Source organism: Benincasa hispida, chromosome 3 (assembly GCF_009727055.1).
Source record: "Benincasa hispida cultivar B227 chromosome 3, ASM972705v1, whole genome shotgun sequence".
Taxonomy (NCBI): domain Eukaryota; kingdom Viridiplantae; phylum Streptophyta; class Magnoliopsida; order Cucurbitales; family Cucurbitaceae; genus Benincasa; species Benincasa hispida.
Genome location: NC_052351.1, coordinates 57562649 through 57585921, shown reverse-complemented (window position 1 = coordinate 57585921; position 23273 = coordinate 57562649).

Here is a 23273-nt window from a genome sequence, read left to right as displayed (position 1 = left end):
ACTCATTTATCGAAATGGAATCTCTTCTCATATCTGTTCACTCTCTGTTATTTTCACATGAGTAGCTAAATTAGTTGAATGGGGTTGAGAAGCATTTAGCTAGCACAACTAGGGAATCTTCACTCTCTGCGATTGATCTATATAATATGAGTGCCTTCATTCGTCCATTAGAGATACTCGAGAGGTAGTCTAAGGATCAGGATACTTAGGCTTGGAGGTGTCAGTTTAGAATCTAGGGGCTTGGGAAAGTCAGATTTAAGAACGCATAAAACAAAGATAGACCTTAGGAATAAGCACAATTTGTTATCAACGCATCGCATCGCATCCTATGAGATAGGATTGATTGTATGTGATCATCTTGCTTTCATTGCCATTTTGCATACATCGCATAAGGACAAGAGTAAGACTTAGGGATAAAGATCTATGGGACACTTTTTCAATTCAACACGGATGTGTCTTAGATATTAGGAGTCATCGCATTTGCATTGGAAAATGACTTGTTATGTATGGTGGGTAACATGATGCGGGGCATTAGTTCTGATGTCATTCCCAAGTAACCGCTAGCTAAGGATCTCCTCAGCCCGTTCATCACTACTGTGCATCTATCACACAACTGACTTTTTCAAATCCACGCCACATTGTTTACTTTCTCATTAACGCAGTCAACTATATTTATTTATTTGGGCCACCGCCAAAAGTTTTCCATAAAAATTAATCAACGCACTGTTTTGCCCACAAGTCCTCTGTGTTCGACCCTCGGACTTACAAGAACACTCAGTGGAAAATACACACTTGGGATTCACTGAGAAACTTGAGTCACACAACGCAATTTCACCATCGGCATATCCATCCAATTTTCCACTTCATAAAAATAAGCATCAACAAGTAACTGAGGCAAAAACTAAAGATGCGAAGTAAATATCATATATATTAACAACACAAGTGTTCGTACAAAACTATTTACAAAACTACAAGACACAGACTTTTAGGGCATCAAACCCCACAATCTCCCACTGTCCTAAAGCGAAGTGGGGTTTAACACCCACGTTACAAGAAAAAAAGAAAATCTCCACCTTGCCCTAGTCCAACGCGGCCTATCCTGTAGATCCATGCTGTCGCTATGAAACCCTCAAACACATACCATGAGAACCTTAGTAAACCGCGGTTCAACAACACTTAAAATGGCCTGGGTTAGACTGATCCGTACTCTATCTCTTCAACTCTTAGTGGCGTTTTTTAAGGACATATTTCCTTAGACCAAGTGCACCCCATGCGCTGAACGTAGTACAGCCCTCCTGGAGTCCTGCATCGGAGTAGTTGAGCCAACACTGGTCAATGTTCGATGTCTAAGACAGTGCTAGAACTTTGTTCATTACAATCCCCGAAAGATTTGATACCCTAGAATCAAGCTAAGCCTCTTCCCAAATTTTCATTTGGATTGGGTCGCTAGCCAGTTCTTAACTGCCACGCCAGTTAGGAACTTACATCATCCCAATAGTAGGATATCGCTAGCAGTACAACACTAAAAAGTCTACGAAGCGTGGATGATTCCATTGTAAGAGCACAAGGTTCATCAACTCGTCATCCAGATCAACATCCTCACATTTCTCGACTTCCTTATAGACCAAATGGGATCCTCAATGTCGCCATTGCCTACCATAGCAAGGATTTTCGTGAAACCCAGATATTGAACGGATGGGTTCACAACCCTCCCACTACGTCGAGGTTCCCTCAACTCTTGAGGTGGAACTGAACTACTTGATCAACTCCCATCAACAACTCATGTTGAAGTTTCAGTAGTTTCATTGGAAAGCTCACGCAACACGACTTTGCTTCATGGACTGTGCTCCCTTATATGATCCTCCTCCAAGAAAGTAGCATTTATTGAAACAGACACCATATTTTCCATCGGATCATAAAAATAACCCCCTTGTGTACCTTTGGGGTAGCTTACAAAGAGGCATAACCTCGATCGTGGTTCCAACTTCTTGGGATTAGCCTCAGGTACATGTGCATGGCAACCCCAAATGCAGAAGTGATGTAAACTAGCTTTACGCCCGTTCCACAACTCTAGAGGTATTCTTGCAACACTCTTGGAGGGAACACAGTTGAGTATGTATACCGCAGTCTCCACTGCAAAAACCCCAAAACGAGTCTGGTAAGGAAGCGTAACTCATCATCGAGCGAACCGTCTAACAAGGTCCTATTTCTCCTTTTCGCTACACAATTCTGCTGAGGTGTACCCGACGTTGAGAGTTGGGAAAAGATTCCATGTTTTATCAAATAGTCCTAGAATGTTGAGTCCAAAAAATCTCCACCTCGATCCGATCGAAGTGTTTTAATCCGTCTATCCAATGCGTTTTCAACTTCAACCTTGAACTCTTTGAACTTTTCAAATGATTCAAACTTCCGTTGCATAAGATAAACATACCCGTACCTAAAGTAATCATCGGTGAAACTGATAAAATTCTCATAGCCACCTCAGGCTCGCACATTCATAGGGCCACAAAGGTCAGAATGTACTAACTCAAAAGACTCCTTAGCTCTATAACCTTTTCCAGTAAAAGGTCGTTTAGTCATCTTACCCTCAACGTAAAATTTGCACATTGGTAAAGAATTTTCTTCTCTCATTTAGAAGCTCATTCTTTACCAATCTCTCAATTCTATTGAGATTGATGTGCCTAAACGTAGATGCCAAAGTTGGGCATTTTCTTTTGGAGAAATTTGTCGACGTTTTGATTGAGTTATGACAATTCTGAACAATTCAGTATTATGGAGGGAATTAATGGCTAACGTCCTTAGCACATATAAATTCGATTCCAGATTTGCTATGCAAATAAAAACACCATCTTTATGAATAAACGCTTTATTCACATTAAAAGAGATAGTATATTTACATTGCAATAAATACTTTACAGAAATAAGGTTCCTCTTTAGTTTAGGAACAATGTATACATTATTTAAAAAAAGAAACCTATTCTGTAAAGCTAACTGGAGTCCTCCCACTACCACAGCTAAAATGACGTGCCTGGTGCCTACTTGCATCGTCATCTCACCAGCCTCTAGCTGCCACCAAGATCTAATCCCCTGAAAAGAAGAACAAACATGGTTAGTGGCGTCCGAATCCTGTCTCTTATACACATCTAGATGTGTATAAGAGACAGTCCTTGGGGCGACAGGTGGTGGGTTAGCAGATGCCTTCCCTTTTCCCTTACCATCCTTCTTCTTCTTCCCATTTGCAGAGTTAGAATTAGAAGGTGTAGATTTCGTTCCTGAGGTCGAACCTCTATGGAACATCCTAGAGGATGAAGCAATATTTGCCTCACCCTTCTGCCTCTCCTTACTTTTCAGTAAAGATTGGTATGTCTGCAACTTGTTGAGAAGAGTTGTAAGGTTATATTTCACTTTGTTAAGAATCACATTACTAACAAAGTGCAGGAAGCTCTCCGACAAAGAATGTTGGATTATGCTAACCTGGTTGCCTTCATCAATCGTAGACCCATTCAACTCCACCATATTAAAGTGGACCATCATATTTAGCACATGTTCACGAACAGAGGTGCCTTTTTCCATTTTGGAGTTGAATATGTATTTAAGAGTCTCATGCATAAGCTGTTCAGACGGTTGTCCAAACATCCCCTTCAGAGACTACATGATCTCACGCGCTGAGACCATATGCTCATGTTTCTTGGCCAAGACTTCAGAAAGACTTACCAAGATGTAGGCTCGGGCCTTCTCATTCGCCCTTGTCCATCGCCCGTATGCCTTCCGAACATTTCGAGCTGGAATAGGAGGACAAGCCTTCATGAGAGCGAACATGAGATCTTTGATGATTAGGATCATCGTGATCATGTGTTTCCATGTTGCAAAATTATCACCAGTAAGTTTTTCGACGCTAACAATGCCAACGTGGTTGTTGCCATTTTGAAAATGTTGCTAAAAATACGAACAAAATTTTATTAGAATTAACCACTTTTAAACCAATCAGTTTTGCAAAACAGTTTCAAGTACCATAAGTTAAAGACTTCTATTTTACAATGATGCCTTAGTGAGGCAAGACAAACATCACTGGTGGGGTGATCAGTTGCCCCTTCGCTGGGATGAGACATTTTCAACCATTAGGCAGAACCAACTCTTGAAACTAAACCTAATAGCCACCATTTTTCAATCCAAAATCGTTAACCTCTAACAATTCCACGTAAGTGTAAACCTTCGTTTTCGGTGTCAAAGTCCTGCCCTAATGAGCCCACCATAGGGAAGAAGCAGATTAGGACAAGAGACTAAGTTACCTTATCCTCTTACAGGAGATCAAATAAAGAAACATGCAAAACTGCCATCCTTTAGGGAGACACTCCCAGGGTGCCTCAAGGCGATACGCAGTAACTTTATTCAACCTAACGAGGGAGACCGAGGGATATGTTGTCGCACTTCCCGCTCCCACTTACTATGAACACTCTCTCCATCCACCTTGATATTGACCTTCCCAAACACCATCCGTTGGGGGGACACGCCAAAGGTGCCGCGAGGCCGAAGATAAATCTCACGGTGTGGACTATTTAGGAGAAACATGAAAGGTTTAAGTGAAGCATCTTATGCCCCAAGTACCTCCCACCGAATGTTCTACCTAGGGATTCATTAACCTAGACAATCCGGCTACTGATTTTAGTCTAAGTTGTATTTTTAAGCTCTACTCATAAACAACGTTTGTTTATGAAAAATGAACAAGTTCAAGTAGTCACATTTAAACACTTTAATGGACTGTCCATTTGGATATCTCATACTATAGACCTATTTAGGTTATCACTTAAGACATGATCTATTTGTATATCTCAATACATGTTTAAGTTTACATACGATAACCATGGAGTTTTGTTTATTGGATATGAGTAAATGTCATAATGAAATAACTCTTATTTTATTCATAAACAATGTGTATAATTACAAATAACGAGACTCTGAGAGAATTATGACACCAATCTCAACACATTTCCGTTTGTACATGTGTGTCTTTCTTTTTCAACCAGCATTAAATGCCTAATTTCTTCTAGTGAATTATTCTAATGCCAACTCTTGTTATCAAATTGAAGAGGTTTGGCTTAAAATAGGCTTGAAGGATTCGATAGAGCAAATCGTATTTCAAAAATAAAAAACTAAAAATCAAATGTTATAAGAAAATCTACCTTTTCAATCCTACCATAATAATTTCTAAGGGAAGAATGGGCCTAGAGATTTCATACATGAAAAGAAAAGAAATATTGATATAAATTGATGAGATTATTCAATAGAAAGTTTCAAAACTTTGGGGAAAAAATTAAAATTTGGATCATCATGTAATGTAAGGAAAATTGAAGCATGGGGGGGACTGAAAACTTTGAAAATAGAAATGAAGATGATGATTAAGGTCAAGTTACATGATTGATGAGAAGAAAAAATATCACTTTTGACTCCAAAAGAGAATAAAAAAGAGAGAAAGGAAAGTGAGGCCATTTGAAATTGAGATTTCTCATCAAAGAATGTAATTGATTTGTAAAAAAACTGCTTTTTTTGGAGCAAGGAATTTGACTCCCACTTACTTTCTAAGGCAAAAATAAGTTTTTTTCTTTCTTTTCTTTTCCCTTTTTTTTTTTTTTTTTTTTGTTCCTTCACATAGGGCTAAGGTAATCATGGGAACATCTTTCCCTTAAAATCGGCATTAACTCTTGCATTAGTTTTTGGCCTAATCTTAATCTCTCTCTCTCTCAAATTGTGAAACTCGTTTTGTATTATTAATTACAATTTACAATGAAAGATTGCCTCTAATCCCAAGGATATAATCACTTTTTTAAGTTTTTACCTTTTTTTTTAAGTTTTTAAATTAGTTTAACCTTATATTACCATTATATTACAACTATGCAAGTTTTGGGCCCCAAAAAATAAGAGCAATGATGACTTTTTTTTCCCCCTTTTAGCTAATGTTCATTGCTTTTAGAATTTTGTGTGTGTTTCTGAATTGCTTTGGAAAAGAAGATTACCCACCATTTAGGTGATAAATCAATTTTAACATTCAACATTCAACATTTTTCAAAAGTGATTGAACCACATGAACATTGTAAAAGAACTCAAAAGTGGCACATTCAAATCTTCAATTTTTTAACTTTGACCCTTTGTGATTATATGAACATCAGGAGAGACTATTTTGTGTGTGATCCATAACTTTTATGGGACGTTTGGGGCGTTGAGTTGACTATTATAGTCTATAAAATTTAATAGTTTGTGTCTGAGGTGCGTATTATTTTAGTCTGAGTAGAAAATAGTAAACATGGTAACAAAGAATCACGGACGATTGATAGAAATAGTAAACAATATAACAAATAGAAATGTCAAATAGTATTACTGTAGTTAATTATATGTTATATATAACTCCTATAATTATATATATTTGATAGCTAGATTTGGACATCTAATTGTTTGAGTTATTTGTGGGTTTATACTTTCTTTTTCCTTTTAAGTTCAACAATCGATGGATCAAGCTATCTATTTTTTAGATGATTTTTAGTGTCTTACCCTTCGAAAAGAATATATTGACATTATATTTGAAATGAAAATAAATTGTTTGATCTATAAATCGTTGTTATTTTTTTTTTCAAGAAAAAATAGAGAATTAGCATAGGCTCCCAAATAGCCCACTTGGCACTTTATTTCGTCCTAAAAAATAAAGTCAATATTTTTTTTTTACATAAATCAAATCAAAACTCAAATAATATTAATTGGACTAATATTATATATACTGACATGTGAGTAGAGAAAAGATATATAAATGAATCGAAATCATATATGAATAAGAGTTACTGATATGAAAATATAGTTAAGAAAAACAATCAAAATATTGATCATTTATTATCTGTACTAACAAATTCATTTTTTTAACTTAATTACAAGAACTCCAAATTTTTTCAAAAAAAAAAATTATTTCTTTCTTTTCAAAAATAAATTGAAGATTAGTCCCATTAAAAAAAAGTTTGAAAAAGATCCCTCCCCAAATCCTGCTTTTTCAATACTTCCCAGGGAAAATTTTGAATTGGATTAAAAAAAATGTTGATCCATTCAAAATAAAACTTTTAAATGATTAAAAATGGAGTTAAAAAGTGGTACAAACATTAGAGTCAACAAGTAATATATAATTTTAGTATAAGAATATACTTTCTTAGACAATTCTATTTGTAAGATTTTAATAGATATTTGAAGCTAGCTAAAAATATATATTTATGGTTTAAAAAGACTAAATCAAGTCTCAACTCATAAATAAATAAAAGGGTCAAGCTTTATATTTATATGTATAAAAGATTTACTGTTTAATAAACCTAATTTATAAATCTTGTAGATAGTTATTAATTTAAATTTATAAAGAAAACTTCCACTTTTACTTTAGTTAAAGCAATACCTCAAAAAGGTGTTCAAAAGTTCCAAGCAATCCTTAATTTGATAGGTAATGTGTTGACTTCTAAAATTGCATTTAATTAATTTCATTATTGCAAACAAAATCCACTGTTTTGGTTTACAATAATTAAGACCATCTATTCAAAAGTCATCCCTAGTTTTTATTACAAAAAGACACACAAGAACCTGTTTGAGAATTTCCAAAAAGTGTTTTCTTTCAATTTTTTTCTTTCAAGGTATATGTAGTTTCCAAAATTTAAACAACTCAAATAAGGTTTTTTTTTTCTTTTTCTAATAAAATGACTTTTTAACTTTTTTAAATTACTTATATTGATAAAATTTGGGTAAAAGAAACACATTTGATCTCTACGTAGTAGCAATAATGAATTTGTTGAAGGAAAAAAGAACGTGACTTGTAAAAGAGAAAAATGGCATACTGATACGATGCTCGCCACACACTCCGATGTCTAAGTCAAAAAATAAATGAATATGGAAGCAAGTGAGTTTCGGAGTTTCATATGAAACTATAATTATATATTTATAATTTTTTTTCCATCAGACCTAACCTTGAACCTCATTCATAATTGGCTTTCATTAGGGTTTCAATCCCACGGTTTCTTTAAGTCGACCTTGGTCCCGAACTTGGGATGAGGCCGAGCATGGTGGTATGAGCTTGGCTCTTGTCATCCTTATTTCAGGTCCCGATTTTGACATTTTATATTGAAATGTCAATTTTTTCCAATGGTTCAAATTGGTCCATAACAGACTAAAAAGTTCCTCACATAAACTCTATATGAAATACAAAACTTTTTTCCGTACAAAGCTATGGTAACATTTTAAAATTTTTATCTACTGTTGTGTGTTGTAATTTATATATTTGAAATTGCAAATTAAATTTGAGATTAAAAAAATGAATACATTGAAAGAATCAATTAGATAATTAAAATTAACAGAAAAACAAAGAAAAAAAGTTACATGCATTTATCTATTCTTAAGAATTGACAGGAGAAAAAAATATTTTTTAAAATTTATTTTTATTTTAAATTCTTTTGATAAAAAAGATTAAATTATAAAAAATGTCCCTCAACTTTACCTTTTGTGTCAAAAATCTCCTGAAGTTTCAAAAGCTTCAAAAATACCTTTAAACTTAAAAAAACAGTTCAAAAAGTATTCTTGTCATTAGTTTGGATGGAAACCGTTAAAGTTTTGTTTCAAAAATACCCTTGAACTTTCAAAACGTTTAAAAAATACACTTAACTTAATAAAAGTTCAAAAATACCTCCATCGCTAGTATTTGAAAAAAAAAAAAAAAATGTTAATTTCTCGTAACAAAAATGAATTTAAAAATTAAAATAAAAAATAAAAAATGCTCCTACTGATTAATTTATTTAAAGTTTTCTTAAGTTGGAAAAGAGGTAATTTTGAAATAAATTATATATATATATATATAATATATATATATATATATATATATATATATATATATATATATATCCTCATGTTTTTCATATAGATACTCTCATATTTCTCTTAATTTTCAAATTCTTAGCTTACATCAATTTTCTCAACAACCAAGATAAAAACCAAAATTTTAAGTTTAAACATAAAATACCACAAATTTTCACAAATTTTCCCAAATCAAATTCTCCTCTTGAAATATACCAAAACGATAAATAGTCAAATTAAAAAAGTATCAACCTAAATCATGTTGGTTTTTAAGAATTTAATATTTATTTTAGTTCTTAGATAGGTTATCGGGCAAAGGAAGCTGTCGGGACGTTTCAGATGCAATTCGGGCTTAAATGAAGCAATTAGAAAGCAACGGGAGGCAAAAACGGTGAAATTGGGCAAAGGGAGCATGACATTGCACAAGCGCTACGACAATTATGCCCGCGCCATTCACGAAGACAATCTGTTGGGCAAGCATTGTAGTCTTGTCCTACGGTACCGCAGCAATCTCCATTTGATATGAACACATGAAGAGGCACTCCTTCCAATTGCACACATTCCAAATAGTCAAATACTTTTTTTTATTTGACTATTTGTCGTTTTGGTATGTTTCAAGAGGAGATTTTGATTTTGGAGTTTTATGAATTTTTGTGGTATTTTATGTTTTACCTTCAAATTTTGGTTTTTATTTTTGTTGTTGAGAAATTTTGTATAAGTTAATAATTGGAAAATTAAAAGAAATATGAGAGTACCTATATGAAATAAATGAGGATATCTTATAATTTATTTTAAAATTGGTTCTTTTCAAACTTAAAAAATAATTTCAAACAAATTGATCAGTAGAAGTATTTTTTTATTCTTTATTTTAAAGTCATTTTTGTCACGAGAAAATTAACGGGTTTTGCTCAAATACTAACGGTAGAGGTATTTTAACTTTTATTAAGATATTTCTGAAGCGTTTTGAAAGTTTAAGGGTATTAATTTTGAAGCAAAACTTTAACAGCTTCCATCCAAAACTAACGACAATGGTATTTTTTGAAAGTTTAAGGGTATTTTTTGAAACTTTTGAAACTTTAGGAGTATTTTTTACACAAAGTATAAAGTTCAGAGGTATTTTTTTTATATTTAACCATAAAAAAATGTTTAAAATACACTTTGAAGGTGTTCTAAAAACTAGTTGAGGGATTACCAAACATTCCTTTTTTCTTCTGAAATGACTTATTTTCAAAAGTAAACACTCGTAAAGTTAAACCAAACACATCTTAAGTAATAAGTTTATCTTTTATTACGTCCGTGTTTTTCTTGGGTTAATTTTTTAGTTTAGTTCTTGAGCTTAACTTTTTGTTTGTGTCAATCAGATATTTGAAATATCAAAAGTATTTTGATAAATTCCTGAACTTCAAATTTATATCAAATAGTGTTTTTTTTTTTTAAAAATATCGAATAAGTTCCTAAACTTTGAATAAGTAGAACCTTTAAATTTAATTTGTTGTTCAATAAATTCCTAAATTTATTATATAAATAATAAGTCATTAACCATATTCAACATATTTTTTAATTCATGCATGGTCTACTAAAACATAAAATTGAAATTTTAAGATTCCGTTAAATATAAATTTCAATTTTAGATCTAATAAATAAAGTATCAATTAACTTTAAATGAATATATTAGAAACCTATTAATTACATAAGTAAAACTTTAGAGATCTATTAAAACAAAAAAATTTAAAACAAAAAAAATTTAAAACATAGAAACTTATTAGATACAAAAATATATGAACCAATTAGAAAAATTACCATAATGGTTTAACCTTTGTATTTAATGAAGTTAATTATCGATTGTTTGAAGTTCAAGAATAAAATTTGAACTTTTTATTTATTATTTTTTTAAGTACATTCAACCTTTTAACTTATGATGGATGATATAATATTTTATAACTCAAGTGTGTTAAAAGAAAATTAGTTTCTCTCACCAAACCATTAAAATATCTTTTTAATAACGTGTGAATATCTTTGAATGTATTGTTCTCCACTTAAAACGTGTTTGTTAATCGGTTGGTTTTCTATTTTCTGTTTTTGTTTTTTCATTTTAAAAAATTAGTATTTGTTGGTGATTAATTCATTTTTGTTTTTTTTTTTCTTTAAATCCTAAAGAAAATCTAAAACCATATAAACTAGTTTTCAAAAACCGATTTCCGTTTCAAAAACAAATTCATCACCCTTCTTTTTTTTTTTTTTTTTTCTTTCATCTGTTTTCAAATTTCCTTTTAATATTTAATTACTTTAAGTTAAAATTACATATTAATTTTTTAACCGAAAATATGTTGTTCAATTTAGATTTTTCTCAATCAATTATACGAAATTAATATATAATGTTATATTTTAAAAGATAATTTGCAATTTTAGTTTTCCCCCAATAAATTGTAAGTCCCTTTTAGAATTTTTGTACTAATTACCGCTGTTATTTTAATATTTAAGATTGTTTATGAATTAGTCAAAATTAGCTTTGACAAATGGCTCTAGCGAAGAATTGGTTCGTATATTAACTTTTGGATGACAATTCAAGTATGTCGTTTATTATTATTTTTCTAAGTTTTATTTTTATTAAATATTAAAAAATTTAGGCAAATATATTTTTTATTTATATCAACGGAGATTATGGGTTTTTTTTTTTTATTTGTATCTTTTAGACATTCTTCTTCTATTATTTGATCTTTAATTTATTAGAAAGATATAAATAAAGTATGAAATTGTAGTCCGTCAATATAGTTTGTATTTCCTTTTTCAATTTTGGCAAAAAAAAAAAAAATCTATTTTCAAATATAGAAAAATGAGTGAACTTATCTACAAATATAGTAAAATGTCATTGTCTATTAATGATAAACACTAATAGACATTTATTAATGTCAATGATAAACACTGATAGATGTCTATTACTGTCTATTATTAATATAATAGTAAAATTTTGCTATATTTTAAAATATTTTCATCAGTTTTATCATTTAAAACAATAAAAAAAAAAAAAGTTGAATCATGCAAAACAATCTAAATTGTTACATACAAACATTTAAATGGTAGACCAAGAAATTAATCTTTCTTTTTATAAAATAGTGTTGTGTATTTTGTAAACAAATTTTGACTTATATCACATCCATTCAAACTTTAAAATATCAATGTCAATAGAAATTTCAAAAGGTTTCATTTCAAAACTAATTGACAATAAGAGAAGTAGTCACCTATATAATAAAGAGTATAAGATCTCTTGATTTTTCACAATGTGCGATTTTATAACAAATGTCGACATCTATTGGTATTTCTAAAATAATTATTAAAAAAGTTTAAACTAATAATAAGTGTTCTATATTTTTAAACAAGTTAAAATGTGTATTATTTATATTATATTGTGTATTTTAATGCTTATTATTTTTTTTTTCAAGTTTCATTAATTTCACGATATAATGAAAATATAATCATTTATCCTTCATATCAATGTCAAATCTATAAAAATGTCGAAATATCGATACAGGAATGATTTGATACCATGTTTATATTCATATTTAAAAAGAAAAATGTTAGAAAGACCTAATAATGTTTGGTAATGAGTGCAGCTGTGCAGGTGCAACCAATTGTAAGATAGGATTTTTTTTTTCATTTAATTAAAACAAAATAACTCTATACATTTAAATATAAATAATTAACGTAAGGAATAGGGCTAAATTAATTATTGTATATTATAAAGTTTTCATAAGATATGATTTGGCTTTGAGATCTTTTGGGAATATTTACTAATAATTTATACAAAGATTGGATCAACTTGTTACTTTTTTAATACATAAATATGGGTTTTTTCTTTTAATTTTAATTCTTTTTTACTTTTATAATAAGGTTTTGAGATTTGGATATATAATGGAATAATCATTCACAACCCTAAAGTGAGGTGTCAAAATATATATTTATCCTTCTTCCATTTTCCAAAGCTTGGAGTATCTTTCTCCTCTCTCTTTGTTTAATTAGATACATTTAATTTGGCATAAACTTCAAAATCCTTAACAAATTTTGAAAGGACTTTAAAGGAATCTTTGGACCTGTCAAAACCCCTCAAACCTAAACACCAAATTTTAAGGCATGTTATTTTGAAAGTCATTTAATGCATTATCGGTAAATCGAATGGTTCGATAATCATATTGCAATTTAATTGATATCTTTAACATCTCGTATAAATATTCATAAAGTATAAAAATGTATCATTTATTAGTTATCAAAATAAATATAAACCCTAATAAGTAAAATTTCATTTTGATCATATATATATATTGAAGGTTGTTTAATTTTAATCTCTATACTTTTAATAAACTTGAAATATAGTCTCAATTTCTCATTTATATATATATTGAAAGTATGATCTTAGGATTAAATTATAAAGACTAAAATTGAACAAACTTCAAAGTAGAGTGATTTAACTTATTTAGAGAGTGAAAAGAACTTGATTGTCAATTCAATTAATTATTTCATAAAGTATTTGATTTACAAAAACATCTATTGAGATCGATATATCAGTAGAATCAAAACTACGATATCAATATTGATATCGATATTTTAATCTTTGCAATAATTGGCAATGTATTCCTTCCATAGCTTTAAGGTTGGATTCAAATTCTTCATACTTCATATATTGTAATAAAAAAGATAATTCGACAATTATAGGAATGGAGATCAAACGTTAACCTATAAACTTTTTAGGACGATAATTAGTGCATATCCACTAAAGTCATACTCGTATTAACGAGATTAAAAATAATTGAAGGAAAATATGGGTTGTAATTCAATATTCTTACAACAAGCTATGTAGAACTTTTATTGATATGCTTTTATTTACTTTTTAAAATAATCAAAAGAATAATTTGGTAATTTTTATTGATTACACTTTATTGAAGGAAAACAAAAGAGAGAAATTTACATTTGAGAAACTATTTATTATTTGTTATTCTGTTTTTCTTTTCTCCTAATGTTAAAAGGTTAAAAATATTCCTTAATTTTTTTTTCAAAAGTTAAATTAAAACTTATTACATTAAATATTTTTCATTTATAAATCAATGATATAAAATAGCATTTTTATTGACAATTTTTTTAAAAAAATACAATTGCCTAAAAAAAATTAAACTTTTAAAAACGAATCAATCCATGAATTTCTTTCCTTCTTAAATATGAACCATCAAAAAATACGGAATAAAATAGAAAAAAATACCAAATATCTTTTAGTATTTTAATTAAAAAAAAATTATATTCTAGTAGTTACAATTTTTTGAGCAATTAATTAGTTTTTTTATCAGTTGATGTAGTTGGTTCAACAAGATATATATATATATATATATATATATATATATATATTTCATATGTAGATTAGTTGTGCCTTTATAAGGTTTTGATATGGTTGACATAACCTTAGAAATTAATAATTAATTAATTTCTTAGGTCAACTAATATTTATTGATATTTGATTTTTATTCACTAATTTTCCTTCTTAGATAGGTCTATACACTTATTATTAAGTTTAATTTTTTAAAAAACATTCAAATACAATACAAATGTCAACCACTAGTTTTACTTGTCCTTTAAATATATGTATGAATATATATATATATATAACAAGTTATATTTAAAAATTATGAATTGACTTTATATCATCTTTTGTTCAATTGAGTTTCACTTTAGTACGACTATCGAACAGATTTGGTTCACATGCAAAAATCTCATAAAATATTTTGTTTTTATGCAGACTTTTAAAGACTCATTTAATAAAATGTTCTTATTTGTAATTTTAACCCTTTCGAAAAATATTCGTGTGGTGTGAACGTTTTTAAAATCATAACAAGATTTTAGAAATTAAGAAACACAATCGAACCGTTATTTTCATTTCTGAGAAACGTTTTCAAAAGAGAACATGTGGCCAAATAACAACATTCAAACAAGTTCATTGTCTAAAAAAAATTGTTTTTAGAAAGATATAATTCCAAACTACACAAATCAATAAAACAAAACCAACTTAAAGTTGCTTATAACTCAACTCTCTATAAGCCATTCACCTTATTGTAATAATAATTGGTTGAACACACAACAAAAATATATAAAGATTAAAGTCGTTAGGTAACTATTTTGTTTTTTGTTTTTGTTTTTGAAAATTAAGTCTCTTTCAACTATATTTTTTATCATAATTTATATTTTTCTTAAGTACAATGGCTGAATTGTTAACTAAATTCCAAAAACAAAAACAAAATTTTCGAAAATTACTTTTTTTTATTTCTCAAAATTTGGCTTAATTTTTTAAACCAATGGCGAAAAATAGATAACAAAATAAGAAATTTCGAGGTAAAGGAATGTCCATAAGCTTAATTTTTAAAAACAAAAACAAAATATAAAACAGTTACCAAACGGGTCCTAAATTATTTTAATTACATTTTCAAATTTAAATTTAATTAAAACCATTTTTATGTTCGAGAAGTAGTTCAAAGATTTTTTTTTCAAAAGTGAAAAATATCTAGATCAAATTGTTATATATTCAATTGGATTACTAAGAACACAATTTTTATTAAAATAGAGATTAAAGAGAAATTGAAATTTTAATAGGGTATGAGATTTTTTAGAAAGTAAGATTTTTTTCCCCCTATTCGTGAGTGTCCGTGCTAGCTTATGCACACCTTAACTAATCAATGTTCATCTGATCCAACAACGTTTGGGTGTGAAAGAAAACTAGAGGTGGAAACGGTTCGGTTCGGTTCAGTTTGGTGGTCAAATTGAATCGAACCAAACTGATTTATTGGTTCAAATCGAACCGAACCGAATCGCATGATTCGGTTCAGTTTTGGCATTTTTGAAAAATCCGTGCTATATTTTTTTGAATTAAAAAGCGGTTCGGTTTTAAATTCGGTTTTACTCTTTTTTTAAATATATAAATAAATATTAGTTAAAAAAGGTTCGGTTTAGTTTCAAATTCGATTTTCGAAAGTGAAACCGAACTGAACTGAATTAATTCGATTTCAAAATTTCTTCAAACTGGATCGAACCACATTTTTCGGTTTCACTGAGTGTTTTCGGTTTGATTTTTAGAAACAGTTCGATTTTTGCGGTTTGAATTATCACCCCTAAAGAAAACGATGGGATATTAAATCTTAGGTAGATAACCACCATGGATTGAAACCATGACATCTTAACCATTTATCAAAGTCATGCCTCCTATTTATTTCTAGACCAACCTATGATGATTTATCCTACGTAGATTATAGAAACCAATTAAATTACAGTAATTTGACGAACATACATCAACCGTGTGTATAGACGACGAGTGATTTTAAGTAGTACATTTCAAAATTGAAATGGATGATAAAAATGAAAATTTATAAAGTTGAGAGAGAGAGAGAGAAAGGGGACCATGTATCAAAGAAAAAGCCCTAAGACAGGGAAAAATTGGGACCATATATGTTTGCTAAAAAGCCAATGCCAATCAGTACTATGCCTTTCAAATTGTCTAATGCCAAACCCCATGTGGTTGGGTTAACATTGCCTTCTTCACTCTCTCTCTCTCCCCACTAAAGTTTTCAATTTTTCAATAACCTCACTTACATTACATCATAACAAACCCAACCTTTTTTTTCACTTTATTTTTTATTTTATTTTTTTAAAAAAAGAAAATTCAAGCCCAGAAATCAACTCTTTCAAAGAGAATCAAATCTTGTAAGGTTTTGAGAGACACTCTCTATACTTTTTGTTTGATGAATTTTGTGTTTTTTACCAATCTTTTTCAACTCTTAATCTTAATCATGATGATTTAAGGAAAATATTATAAGTGTGTTTGTTAATTCACTCTCCAAATGCATGCTTAAACAAGAAGCACTTCAAAAAGATTCTAAACAATAAACCTTGTGTATAGATTAATTGATGACACTTTTTTCTGATTTTTAGTGGTTGATTTATTTACTTATTATTTTTTTAAAAAAAAAAAATAACCATAACTATTTTTAAAAAAATTTCAACATTTGGCTTTAATATTATTAAATTAGCTTATTTTTTCTCTTTTCTTATTCAACAACATACAAAATAGTTATAATATATATAATAGCTAGTTTAGAAGAAAAAAAACTTATTCTAAATACGTACGAGAGTTTTCTTAAAATTGTTTGTCCACAAACTTATATAATTACTCTTTTTATATCGCACTTAAACTTTAGGTTAAAACTAAGAATAATTTAACACAAATTATTCACACATGACATATTTTAAACATTCCTCTACAACAACGATTAGTTAATAGTACAAAAGATATATATTGATAACATGCCACGTGTTTTTATCAAAATTAATAATATTGTAAAGTAAATTAAGGAAATTATAATTTAAAAAATAGTAAAATTTAAACAAAAAATGAATGTGGATTTATATATGTTAGTTGTGAATGAATGGGATATATATTGATGAATTGGGAAAAATGGAGAAAAAACATTGGTAGGGACAAATGTGATGATGAAAAAATGAGAGTAGAACATGCAAAGGTTCCTAAGAGGTGGACAAAACCTGTTAGAATCTTACCATTGCAGAGTGATGATCTTGGGATCTTGTCCAAGATTTCTAAGTACTTTCCTTTATCAATGCCCCAACCATATTATTAACTGTATCGGTAAGTGTCCGAGTCGAATGTGCACTTTGATTAATCTCATGGAACAATCTCTCTGATCGTACAATATTTTGATGTCAAGAAAACTCATAAGATATTAAATACTAGATACATGACCATCGTACATTGAACTCATGGCCCTTTAACCCCAAATAACTACCTATTTAATTTCTCTCTTTATATTTGCTCTTTTTTTTTTAATATAACAATTACAGGGATCAAACCTTCAAACAAATTAAAAAATAAAGTCATGTTAATTACTGTTAAGATAAACTCACTTTATATTTACTCTTTTAAAATATCTAGGTTTTATTGTCAAAATTATTCATTTGTTTTTTTTTAAAGTTTTTAAAAAATATCTTTGTTTCTTTATAATTTTTTTTTTATCATAGTTTTTGTTTTTTTTATGATCAATATGTTTAAAATATAATGTTGGTATGAACGAAAATGTTGAAGGTTTGAATTTTATGAAAATATCAATGGAGGTATCGATTAAATATCGATGTCGATGAATATTTTGAAAAATTATTAAAAATATTTAAATTAGTAAATAAACATTTGATGCTTTTTATATTTACTAGTTGAAATGTTTATTATTTATAGTATATTCATATTAGTGGCATTTTGTTCCTGATGTTCTTATGTTTTATGAATATTTTTTACGAAATATTAGAAATGTCGATTTAATTATCATGTTGTCGATTTAATTATCATATTGATGTCAAATTCATGAAAATGTGAAAATATATACACATATGTTTGTCGAAGATTAAAAGAAAATTGAAAAGGGAGCCAAATGTGGATAATGACCCTTTGCATTTTTCCTTTTCTTGATTTTTTTTTTCTTTACTTAGATGACTAATATTATATAAATAATTTAGTTGATACTAATGATTAGTTTTTTTTTTTTAAAAAAAAAAAAAAGGATTGGTACTTGTTTAAGTTAGTCATAGGATTTTTTTTTTTTTTTTTACTAACATGTGGTTAAGCTTATGTATACTTTAACAACCAATTTTGATTAGTTTATCCCTTTAGTTCCTAAAATTAAAAAAAAAAAAAATCAAATACATCTTTAAACTTTAATATTTATGTTTTTCTTGTATGGAGAAGAGAAAGTAAAAATAGAAGAACAAAACTAAACAAAACTATGCAATTAAGAGGGTACAAGAAATTCAAGACTCAATCTATGTAGGATGATCTTCAAGCCAAATGGTCGTGAAGTTGTGTTGACAAACGCGAGTAACAAGTTTATGAGTTACAAAGTTGCACCTTCTATTGACGAAAAGAAAACATATATTGCATGTACTGCTACAATAAATTAGGTCACATATGCAATCAACAAATGTTTGGGGCTCATTTTTCATAGATATATCTACGACTCTACCACTGATTCTATTGGTTTGACATTCTCATGGTATGCTAACTATATTATTGTTGTTAATCAGAGTATAACTTAGTAGATAATATAAGACATAAATTATCGTAACCCGACCTATTTTCGTAACCCGACCCGACTTGAGTACTCTCGTAGTATATACTTCTTTATAAATGATTATTTAATATTACTAGATTTTATATCGATTTTACAACAATGTTATTATAGTTGATAGACAAATAGTGAATGAAAGTACCATATAATATCGTGTATATTATCGTAGTACTAGAGATTTTTTCCACCGAAAAGTTTCTAGAGTAGTTAAGATAAGGTGAATTTTAATTTAATTATAATTGTATGTTATGTTATGGGAGAATTATAGGTTCAATTTAAGAGGCTATTTGGGAGCCCAATATGAGATGGTATATCCTCACATCCTATACCATCTCAGTGTTTGGAGGCCCATTATTATATCTCACCAATTTTAGTATATCATCTCAATGCTTGAACATACGATCAGAACTCCTCATACATCATGACTCTTCAGACATCAGAACTCCCCACATTCTATATCATCTCGGCGTCCCAAACAACCTCTAAGTATTTTGGTCATGGATTTTTTTTTTTTTTTGTATTTATTAAGTTTTAAGGAAATTTTCCGAAATAAAAGGTTGTTTTTAGGGGTTTTTTATTTTTATTTTTATCTTTTTTGTATTTATTAAGTTTTAAGGAAATTTTCCGAAATAAAAAGTTATTTTTAGGGGTTTTTTTTATAATAATATTTTTTTATTGGCTGTAACTTGTTTTTTTGTTATATATATAAAGTTGTAGGTGAACATGTTTGTTTGTTCTTTGTTGTTGTTTTAATTTTTTTTTCCAAAATCAGAACCAAATCAACTGACCTAGTTCGTAATATATTTTTTAATAAATGTTTATGGAATAACATTGTTTTTTGTCTTTTGAAAAAAAAAACATTGTTTTTTTGTCTCTCGGTCTATTTTTAAAATGTATTTTTTTTATAAAAAAAAAAACAGAATAGTTCTAATCGAATTTAAAAGACTAGAAAAGAATACTTTTTATAAATTTTTAAAAACGAAATTTTAGACAAAGAAATTTCAAAAAAAAAAAAAATTAATTGAAAATTAAAATAATTTGTTTTCAAACAAGGCTCTATATTATAATTTTTTCTTAATTTTTTTTTTAAATATTCGTTTGCTTGTTGATTGCAAAACTATAGTGGAATTTATTAATAAACAATATTTTAAAAGGATATTAAAAAATATATATCATTTTTAATTAAATTTAATATGGAAATTAATTAAACACTAAAATTTTGAATTTAGACATATGTTTAATAGATTCATAAACTTTACAAAATATAAAATAGTGAAGGAATAGTGAAATTCTGCAATGGAAGTGGGATCGTCCCAATTTTATTTTTTTTACAGAATCCCAAATTTACAGAACAAAAACATTTATGCATCATAATTTTACAGCATGCTAAAAAAAGGGAAGTAGAGAAGAATTAAAGTTTACCCTTGAAGACAAAAATTTTCACGTATTCCCTCAATCCGGTCACAAACACTTCGATCTGAATCTCGATCTCCAAAAACTTCCAACAAAATCGAATGATCACCACCAAGAGGTCAACCTCTGTATTCTCTTGGGAATAAGAATCCAAGAGTTGTGAATTCTGAGTTTTGGGAAGAGTGAGAGAATTTGAGGGGAGAAGAAGAAAACTTCTCTTTTACGTTTTTTTTTCAAAAAATCAGATAGAATCACTCTGACACTCAGAGATTGGAAGAAGATGAATGAATAGTAAAAACTGAACAACCCCTTTCCCTACACGTCTGAATGAGAGAGAATCAAAGGGAGAGAGTTGTAACTCCCTCCTTTTAATTTTAAAATTAAATTAAATTAAATTTAATTTAATTTAATTAACAATAATATATATATATATATAATAACTAACTTATTACATGTATATATAACTATATATTATATCAAATATAACACATAACCTATAGTTTTCATATTGCATAAAATACAATATAATTTATAGTTTTATTTCTCTCAATCATTCATGATATTTAATATAAATCACATTTATACTAAATTTAATTATATGAATCCCATCCATATAATTAATATTTGAATCGTATTCAAATATTTATTTCCTCTCAAATAAACTTTATATTATAACGTATCAAATACATTATATTAATTATATCATATATAATTATTTCTCTCAATTAATTTGAACAATTCAAATTAATCCAAAATTAATTATCAATAATCCCTATTGAGCTATAGAGGGGATCTTATGAACCTATAGATTGAAGCTTCAATGGTACTTGAACAATTAATTAAAGTCTTTTAATTAAATTATTCAACATCCACTAACTGCTAGTCACTCCATTAAAGCCTGATAGCTGCACTCTTTGCACTATATATATATATTTCTGTTGTCCATTAGATATAACCAGTCAATAGTGCAAAATTACCGTTTCACCCCTGTAGTTACATCTAATTCATTAAGTACCACTTATCCCTCTAATAAACAGTAAGTCATAGTCCAACTATGACCAAATCCCTCTCGAGCCAAGATAGGGTGTGGTCACATTGTTCAAGCCACGGAATCAGCCCCTTAAGGGAGCAATTTATCTACTTACTCCAACATCAGGGAAGGAGTGAATTTCGTCTTGTGTAGTTGTGTTCCTAACTCTCCAATCAAACAAATCCCCAAAATGGTAGATATATTGAGTCAACGATCTGGCCACTCTCACCCATGCAAATCAAAGGATCGCCTTCATAGGCAAGAGTTCACAACTCAATCAGGATTCAGATCATGTCACCTCTGATCATCCTAGTAAAATGTAAGTCTCTATTATTAATGATGTTATATAAAGAGACATTCATTTCGTGGTTCGGTCTTATACAAACCCTTTTTAATAGAACACCCCCGCTCACATGTCTCTACTGAATGATCAGGATTAGATCATTTGTAGCATTTTACAAAACTTGTCACATCTACAAAGCGAGCCATATCCGTATTGTCATCAGGATAAGGTACCCAACCTTATCCATCGATTACAATCCGTTTATGTTATCATTTAAAATGATCCACCCGTATGTCTCTACATACATGTTTAAATTACATAAATTAACGTAGAATCCTTGTTTATTGGAGTGAATGTATGCTCATAAAATAACAATTATTTTAAATAATAATTGTAACGACCTGACTCCCTAGGACTTAAACGAGGTCGTTAATATAGACATGTATGCATACAATTCAGATTGATATCTTTTCATGACTTAGTAAAACCAAATAAATAACATAAAATAATTACCTTTATTAAAACTAAATATCTTAAATTCATTTAGTAGGGTACCCTTAAAACCATAAAATTAAGTAAAATAAATAGGTCTTAAGAAACAAACTAAAAAATTCTTTTAAAAAATCTAAAGCATAAATACCAAAACTTCGAGTTCAAGACTAGAAATTTTAAAACATAAAATCCTGAAAACATGAGCGGATGTATATGACTGGTCCTAGTGGCCCGATTACGGATTCCGCTTGTCATTCGCCAGCATGCTCTTACCCTTAATTGAAAAATAAACATGAGAAAGAATGAGTATAAAATACTCAATAAGTAACCCTACTACTGGGGTCAGACTAAGCATCTATGTCCTTTAGATGCCACTCTCTAGTGGGACATGTATAAAACTTTACTTTTCATGGGATGGCTAACTAGTGCATAATTGAACCCACTTTGTCACAGATTAGGTGTACCCACAAATCTCTGGTAAATCCCGAAAGAAAGACAAACTTCCGATGAAGTCCCAAAAGAGATCACCACCTCTGATGAATCCCGAAGGAAACACGAAACTGCTGGTGAAATCTCAAATGAGATCACTACCTCTAGTGAATCCTGAAAGAAATATAAACTTTTGGTGAATCCCGAAGGAAACCCAAAACCTCTGATGAAATCCCGAAGGAGATCACCACCTCTGGTGGGTATCTAATTATGAGTATGGGTAACTACCACTATCATAAATATAACATGCATCACAAAACTTAGTCCCACAACATGAAAATACATATCATCATGCTCAATGTTTATCTAGCAAATCATATAAACCAAATAATTTAATTCATGCTTGCACTCATAACATGCTTCAAACATAATGAAGTTTAGCTTATTTATCCTTATGCATCTCGATGTAAGTAATCTTAGAATCCTCAAAATTAATCTTAAATTTATTGACTAGCACAAAGGCAGTTTAAGTAGTACGATTACTTACCTCGAATTTGGTCACGAATAATAGTCCATGAAATTAATCTTCTTTAAAACTCTTGGAAAA